General features: G+C 43.6%; 1 long non-coding RNA gene across 1 annotated transcript; it reads right to left on the bottom strand.

The window, feature by feature from the left end:
* Positions 1 to 1,471: 1,471 nt before the first annotated feature.
* LOC116216827 lies at positions 1,472 to 7,605 on the bottom strand. Its single transcript, XR_004160351.1, has 4 exons — positions 7,508 to 7,605; positions 6,466 to 6,579; positions 4,894 to 5,040; positions 1,472 to 3,973 (listed from the first exon to the last, which is right to left on the bottom strand). It is a non-coding gene; the product is annotated as an uncharacterized LOC116216827 (long non-coding RNA).
* Between the last annotated feature and the right edge of the window lie 576 nt (positions 7,606 to 8,181).

Here is an 8,181-nt window from a genome sequence, read left to right as displayed (position 1 = left end):
TCATACTGTTACCCATTAGAAAAAAAGTAGAAGGATTGAAGTTGGAATAATATAGTGTAATGCTTTCAGTCATACTGCACCATTTCCCTTCTCTTGCTTGAAAATTGCAATGAGAGCACTTTGCAAACAACTTTCATGAGAGTTTACAAAAGAGCAGTCAGATGGGAAAGTGGTTTGAAAGACAGGGCAGCAACTCCTGTTCAAGACAGGTCCACCTCAGGAACTCAGCTCCTGCATGCAGCCATGCACACAGCACAGCTGTCAGGTGGGAGTGATGCATTGCACGTAGCATTCAAACTGGTTTATGGGAGGTCTTGTTCCGCAAGAGGATGGCAAGGGACTGTTCAGCCATTAAATGAGCAGAAAGAATAATAATTAACATGTCTGGATGTTCTACTGAACAGATTCTCCTGGGAGCCAACAGAAATTGCACTCCCAACATAAGTAAAGTGGAAATCCCAAGATGAACTGTGAGCGTAAAACTCTTGTCTCCAGACAGATGCATGCAGGGCAGCCTGTGACTGGCCCAGGTTCCTTTGGTCAGACCTAGAAAGCAGGAAGAATAGAAGCTCTAACTTTGAAAGCTATTTAAGTGTGAGCTGCTACTGTGTCGCTCGTCTGAGTCAGTGCAGCTTGTGAACAGCATCATTTGGAGCAACAAACTTTTCTGTGCCACATGTGCTCTTTAAACTAGAGCACAGCAAGATCACAGTGAATACTTTCAACTTTTTACAGCAATGCTGTCAAGAGAAATGAAAAATAAAACTGGCTGCTCTAGGCTTTTGTTACAGCTTGAGGGCATCAAACTCTGAGCTTACCAGTTACTCATATTTCTGTCACTATATTACATAAAGGGCTCTTCCCTGTTCTTTCTCACTTCTACGCCCGGTCATGGCTCAGCCTGAGATAGAGGGATGAGGATAAGGCACAGCTGTGGGAGGGCAGGTCTCCCACAGGAGCAAGTCCTCCACCCTCATGCAAGGTGAGTCCTCTTTCAGACACCATTTACCTCGCAGCAGTGCCTCATACCACAGAAATTCTCTCTCTACCCTCCCGAATTCTGCAACACACCCATCCAGAGAACACTCTGCCACACTTCAAACACCTCCCTAGTCAAGCCTTTCCTTTTTAGTTGCGTGACTACCAGCCTCAGGGTAGCAGGGCAGCCCATTTGCAGAACTCAGCACTCCAATCCATTAACCTTTTCCACACTGTGTGGGCTAGACTATTTCTTATCACTATTGCCCATTTTAAATAATTTTCTAGAAGTTCAGTTCACTCTTCTGCTTGCCTAAAGAGATATAAAAATTTACACCTATTGTAAAAGCATGAATAAAAGCTGATTGCAGAAAGTAAAGACAATAATGTGCTCATAATACCAACAACCTCACTTGCACTGCTTTTCTGTTTGAAGAAAGATCTGTCTTATCATCAACAGGGTGTTGATTTAGATTGCTACTAAAATTGCCACTGTAAAAGCAGACCCACTTTTATTGCATTAGTATAGAGAACAGTTATGTACAATTTTGACTAGTGTACCTATTGCCAGCAGTGATCAATCTATTAATTATCAAGCCAAACAGGTTCTGCAGCAGGAGGTGACATATTTAGTGCACCTGGGATCTTTTTTGAAGAGGTTAAAATTTACAAAATAAAAATCAACAAAACCTTTTTAAAGTAGAAATCAGCAAAGTTGGTAACAGAATCATGTAGGGAAAGCAAAATGTCTGAGAATGCAAAGCAAGGGTATTGCTCTAGTACATAAAAGACACATTAATTTTCCAGCTCTGTGCAGACTTCTGATCTAACTAATGCTAGTTTTTCAGGTTTAGTGACTGATTTTTATAACAATACAGTACATTTTGGCCAAATAAGAAGAGGAAGAACTATACTCCCTGCTAAGATGCAGTCACCTTCAATGGTAGTCATGTCCATTTTAATTCCTCTTTACACAATTCTCTCGAGATCTGATATGCAAGATGCAGGTCACAAGTCTTCTTTGGTAGCTGTGTTGCCTGCCTCATGCTTAGGTATTTCTCACTTCATCTCTGTAATCACTACCAGCAAAGCAGTAGCTCATGTGTGGATGCACAGGAAAAAGAAGCTCCTTTATAAAGCAGGAAAGGAAACATCTTACAATAGCAAGCAGATACCTGCTTGGATCTCTCAGTGATCCTTTCTGATAAATGGGAAATATTAAGCTGGAAATATATCCAGAGGCATTCCTGCACTGGTTTCAACACATTCAGAATCAATTCACGCTTTGCTCAGTGCTCAAACTGCTCAGCAAGGACAGTAAGCCCTCTCTAGTCAACAGTGAACACTGTGACTGTGGGACTGCTACTCTCTGACTCAGCTAAGGTGACAGTAGTTGGGTGAATTTTACCACCCCACCCAACTCATAAGCAGCTCAACTGCAGCTCCTCACCAGTTATACCATGTGGACTGCAAGAGGGGTGTCAGCAGCAGGACTACAGTGCAACCTGGGAAACACCAATTGAAGTCACTTTTATGATTTCACGTTTACAGAAAACATTCATAGACGAAAAGTACATTTATCTGAAGAGCATGTCATCAGTCAGAAGTCACTAGAATGCACTGATGGGAGAGCTTTGGAGAACACTCAGGATCCAGTACTTTTTGGTATGGCTTTGTTACCAGATTTACACAGACTGCTTGCCAATTGGGCTATGTACCTATTGAGGAGCATCAGTCTGACTGACAGCTCTGCTGGAGCAGGCTGAGAGGGAAAACCATGTGCTTGAAAGGGGTGTGATAGGCATTGCTCTTTAGATTTCCACTCTGAGAGAAACCCATTGGCTGAATTTTTTTGGGCGAGGGAAAATGACTAATCATACAGATTTCTAAGATAGCTCCTCCACCAAAGTAACAGAAACACCAACTGACAGACTATATGAAAGAAAGAAAATCCTGTAATTCAGCCTGTTTCAGTGTGTAAGAGATGGCACCATAACAGGCAAATTAAGTTGTTAAGGTATCAAAGCAAGACCTTGGTTTCAATTCTCAGCTGTGTCTCATCACCCTTTCACAACCTTGGGTAAATTACTTGACCTCTCATAGCTTGATTACTTGGCTTTTAAACAACTTCAGTAAGCATCTCTTTGTGGAGGTTTGTACAGCATCTAACTCTTCTTCTCTGACAATATTTTAGGGGAGGAAACAGCATCTTTTATCTACTACTATAAACACAATAATCACCAGAAAATTTTCACTGCATCTATAGTTCAAGAGAAGTGTTCTCATTCCCAGGCCACAGAAACAATCAGGACAAACTGAATTCCTTAAGCCCCCATCAAAGGAGCTTCAGATGGGACACTGGCTGTCTGGAGGTTAAAGGTTTTCAGCATGCCTTCGATGGTGCTGCCATTGCCTGTGGAGTCTTCAGCCCAAACAAAAGAGCAAAGACACTCCAACTCTTTGGGGACTGAGAGCAAAAGAAGTCTTCCTTTGAATTGAGGAAATCTTTAGAGAAGGGACTTCAGACCTCCAGTTATAAAGGAAATAAAAAGCATCTGCACTGACAGCTCCAGTTAGGAGTAAAAAAACACAAAGGGCTTTGAAAAACAACCAGCCTTTCATCTTCAATAGCAAGCTCAACAGCTCTGCACCAGCTGCTCAGTAAACAGCATAGCAAGGGAAAGCAAATCATTGGCACCAAATGCATTAAACATGGCAGTATCTTCAGATGACATATTTTGTAAACTTCCTCCTTACAAGTTATGTTATTTCTTAAATCTAAAGAATTACTTGCTGTTTAGCAGCAGATCCATTCTTCCATGCACTTGGGCAGGTTCATTACCCATGTTTCTTGCTGAGTTTCCCACAAAGCAGGCTGGCAGCTTGGGTAAGAGAAGATCTAACAGGACGCCAGGTGACTTGAGTTCATCATCTGTATCTGCTTCACATTTTCTGAAGGTCAGCAAAGCACTTAATCTTTGGGCCAAGTTTTCACCTAGAAAGGGAAAGAACAATCACTGGCAACCTTTATTGACTCTGCATCCATAAGAGCATTTCAAGAGACAAGTATATAGATTCTGCCTGGCAAACTAAAGCCTCCTAATCAGAGTGGGGTTTTTTGTTTTGTTTTTTTGTGTTGGTTTTTTTTTTTTTTAGTTCTGGACCACATAGAAATTGCCCAGGAACATCCAAAAACCTACATACACTCCCACATTTCCATTTTCTCTCCTCATGTAGAAATCTGTTGGGATTCTGGTCACTTAGACTTCCTAGTGGGAAGGGAGGTTATAGCTCTCATCTTCCTGCTGGTCTCTGTGAAACAATCATCTGAAGACTTTCTTAACATCAGCCAGTCTAGCCATTTCTGCCCTACCAGCTACAGCTAAACCAGATGCTGTTCCCTTTATCATGCATGGAGATATGACTTCTCAGGAGCTGCCTTGAGAAGAGCCCAGCTGTCTCACTGTGCTAAAATAGCCACTTCAATTTGTTCTCTCCACTTTGACCAATGAAATAGCACATGGATCCCTGCTCTCTTTTTTCATCCAATGCAAAGCAGCCCCAGGGCCGACAGCATTAGGTGTCTACACTTGGAATAATCCTGAACACATATCCAGGTGGTATCTGCACACTCATTAACCATCCCAGTATGAAAAACAGCATCCCTACATCCCACATGTCCTTGGGGCTGCAGCTCACGTCTTCAAAGCAGGCAGTGCTGGCAGCTCAACCCCAGGTACTGTGCTGCAGAAATACTATGCTGGCAAAGCCCTTTAGCTCAGCTGCTATTAAATACCTGCTAGGCAGAAGAAGGCCTTGCTGCCACTTTGTGCAGCCCTAAAAATCTTACCTTCTTCCCTCAAAGCTGAGTCATGAAGAAGGCATTGCCAGTGGAAAAGCTGATGTTTTACATACCTTGCTGTGATGGGTCTTTATGACTTGACTTGATTTGATGAGATTCCTTTAGTCAGAGGCACAGCAGTGTCAAAAGGAGACCACAGACTGGCTGGTACAGAGCTAAGTTTCAGCAAGCTCTTGGACCTGGTCAGTTCTGCCTTCCTGCTGTAAGGAAATAGGATGAAGAGGTGTCATTACAAGGCCAGAGCAGAATTTAGTGGCAAAGGATCCTTCTACCTTAGTCTCAAAACCAATCTCCTTCCATTCTCTGGGAGCAGAAGCCTGTCAGGCAGGGTAATAATGACGAAAACACCCTTCCTCACCTCCCTTCTTCCCCTTGTTAGGCTAGTGTCATTATCCTGTTATAAAAAAGGGGAAACTGAGGTACAGAGCAAGATGACAACTTGTCCAAGGCTGCTCAGAGCAGCCACAAAAAGCCATGCTCTTGTGCCTGGGAGGATGCTTTTCTGAGTTCCCACAAGAGACCTGAAGAAGACCAATGTGACCAGATTCTGATCTACAGCAGAATTAAGGACCTCTGTTAGAGTCCACTTTTTCCAGAGATGGTCAGCTTCCCATTGCCTCGGAGGCTGCTTCTACCAGACAGGCGAGGGGGAGGCCACTTTCCTGCTCCCCCAGTCCAGCCCACTTCTTTCCATAGCACAACTGACCCCAATTCAAGCCGCTCAGGGTGTTACAGAGCTTCATTATTTGTGAATGCTTTTCTGTGTTGTGCCACTGGCACCAGCACAGCTTGTTCCCAGCCTGTTCCAACAGCTCCCTGATCATTGAGGTGACAGACTCAAAACAAAGCATGGGATCCAAGCAGGTCCTCACTAGGGTCAGAGAGAGAAAGGAAGGGTCCTGGTGGATCTTCCTCCTTTTTGCAGCTTCCCGTCTCAGCTTCATGCACACAGCCTTCAGTTGCTGCTCTCCAGAGCTCAGTGCAGAGAGTGACTTGTTTAAAAATAAATATAAAAATTAAGACCTTCAAATTGGGCAAAAACAGACTACATAGTGTTGTGAAAAGGCAGAAGAAACAGCTGAGAGATTCCTGGGATATATCAGTGAGGCAGTGAGGAACAGGCTTGAAAGCAGACCAAACTCTATATCCTGACTGTGAGGTGGCCAGGCCCAGGGCAGGGAGCTGCAGGCACCAGGGTGGTAAGTGCTGCCAGGACTGATCCAGTACCTCTCCAGTTACCATGAGAGCCCCCTATTTAAGAAAGGGAGGCTTATTCTGTGGAGTTACTGTGTAACCTGGCAGCCAGAGACTGGTAGCTGAACTGTTCATTGTCCTCACTATTTCCACCCTGTAGCTGATGCCAGGCTGAAGTCAGGGAAGAGGCTTAGGTACGTTCTCAAGCAACTTCTCAGCATTAGGGTAGGGGGAATAAAAAACAAGAGAGACTGAAGAAGAGCAGCATTCATAGGATACATCAAACACCCACCTCAGTCAGGAGTCTGCCTTCAACCAAAGCCAAAGACAGGTGTCCAGGGAAAAGAGAAAAACGGAGCAAGAGATGCACTCCCAAATTCTCCTCCACCATCTGAGTTTGCAACTCAAGTGCAAATGAATGAAAAAAATACCTCAGGTGTGAGACCAGAGCAGGGAAAAGCCTCCTGAGAGCTGAAACCTGCAGAAGTATGCCATGTGGATGGAGATCTTCTGAAAGAGCAACACCATGCCATAAGCAACAGCATCTGTTCAAAAGAAACAACCAGGAACAACCAGGACCAGTATAGCAAGCTGGAACAAACATCTCAGTATCTACAACATGACCAGTAAAAGATACTTTGCTTAAAGACACTGCATGCTTGAAATATGTCAAATGAAGCTCTGTGGCACAGTGTTCCATAACGGGAAGTAGCAGCCTGGGGTCTTTCACTGAAATCCCACATAATTTTAGAATTTCTCCTCAGTAACCGTGGCAGCTTTCTGCAGGGTCTCATCCAGAGCAGTAACCCTAGCAAGCAGTTTTGACAGGACTCTTCTCCTCCGTCCCACCAGCACAGCCATAACCCAGCTCTGCTGCACCTCTATCAAATCTTCACTTCATCTGCAGCCACAGCACTGCTCCCATATTTCTATTTACAAATCACACCTTCATCACTGCCAGAAGGGCAATTGCCTATTTTCCCAGTGATAACAAACACTGTTACTGATATTGGCCTTGGCTGCTTTGAACAAAGACCAGAAACTCACATATCCACGCAGGAGGTCCAGTCCTGACTACATAAGACAGCAAAACTCAAAAGCATCCTTAGAAATACCCACAATCAGCTGAGCTTGTTCTTGCTGTCAAAGGGTGCATTTTCTTATTTATTATGCACAACATTAATTTTTCATTTTTCTGTAGAGTGCAACATTCAGATTTCTCTATAATAATTTTACCAGTAGCCTCCTGTGTCAGCCAGTGGAAAACTATTAAAAAAGCAGTGCTTCAAAAACAGGCCAGAATAACACAGGCCAAAACTCAACAAAACAGCTAGTATTGTCGAACAATAAAAATCAGGCTCCCATTGCAAAGTACCCCATGTTTTTTTCTTTTCCTCTGACAGCATTAACAAATCTACGCAGGTGTTCTGCAGGTGACTATCTGGAGGGAAATGTGGCTAAGCAGGCACTCACCCAATCTGCTATCATGAGAGCGGGTGATAGGGGGACATGAGCACCTGAAAGCAGAGCACAGCTTAACCTTCAAAGGTAGGGCATATCCAAACAAGAAACTGCTGCCTCCATGTCCTTAAAAAAAAAGAAAGAAAAAAAAAGAGAGGGGGGAAAAAAAAAGAGAGGGTTGTTCAAACTGCTACAGAGACTGCAAAGTTCAGCTTTGAATGCCAGTCACAAGCCATCTCACCCATGTGACACAGGCAGCCCTCCAGTAGATGGGGAAGGGAAAACCAGAAGGGGCTGAGTTACAGTCTTTGCCATATCATTGCTGTGCCATCACTGAAAGCTAGAAGAATTCACAGTACATTAGAAGCACTGTTGAATTAAAGCTAGACTTTTCAGACCTTAGCAATCCTACACACTCTATTTCATAGGTGGAAATAACACAGCCCATAATGCCAAGGGCAAGAAATCTCATTGGCTTTGTCCAAGCTGTTCTTTCCTTGTTAGTTCAGTAGCTTCTTGTTGTTTTTCACTTTTTTTTTTTTTTAACCACCAGACTTGTGCAGCTGGCCTTGATTGAGCAGAGCAGTTCTGCAGTCAATCACTCAACCCAAGTTAAAGGCTAGGCCCACATTATAGGTCAAAGTAAATACTTTTTGTAAATACTTCTCTGAAAGGTTTTGTGTTTG

This window comes from Meleagris gallopavo, chromosome 7 (genome assembly GCF_000146605.3).
Source record: "Meleagris gallopavo isolate NT-WF06-2002-E0010 breed Aviagen turkey brand Nicholas breeding stock chromosome 7, Turkey_5.1, whole genome shotgun sequence".
NCBI lineage: Eukaryota > Metazoa > Chordata > Aves > Galliformes > Phasianidae > Meleagris > Meleagris gallopavo.
The sequence above is the reverse complement of the archived record's forward strand: the minus strand, read 5'-3'. Positions and strand labels throughout refer to the sequence as shown.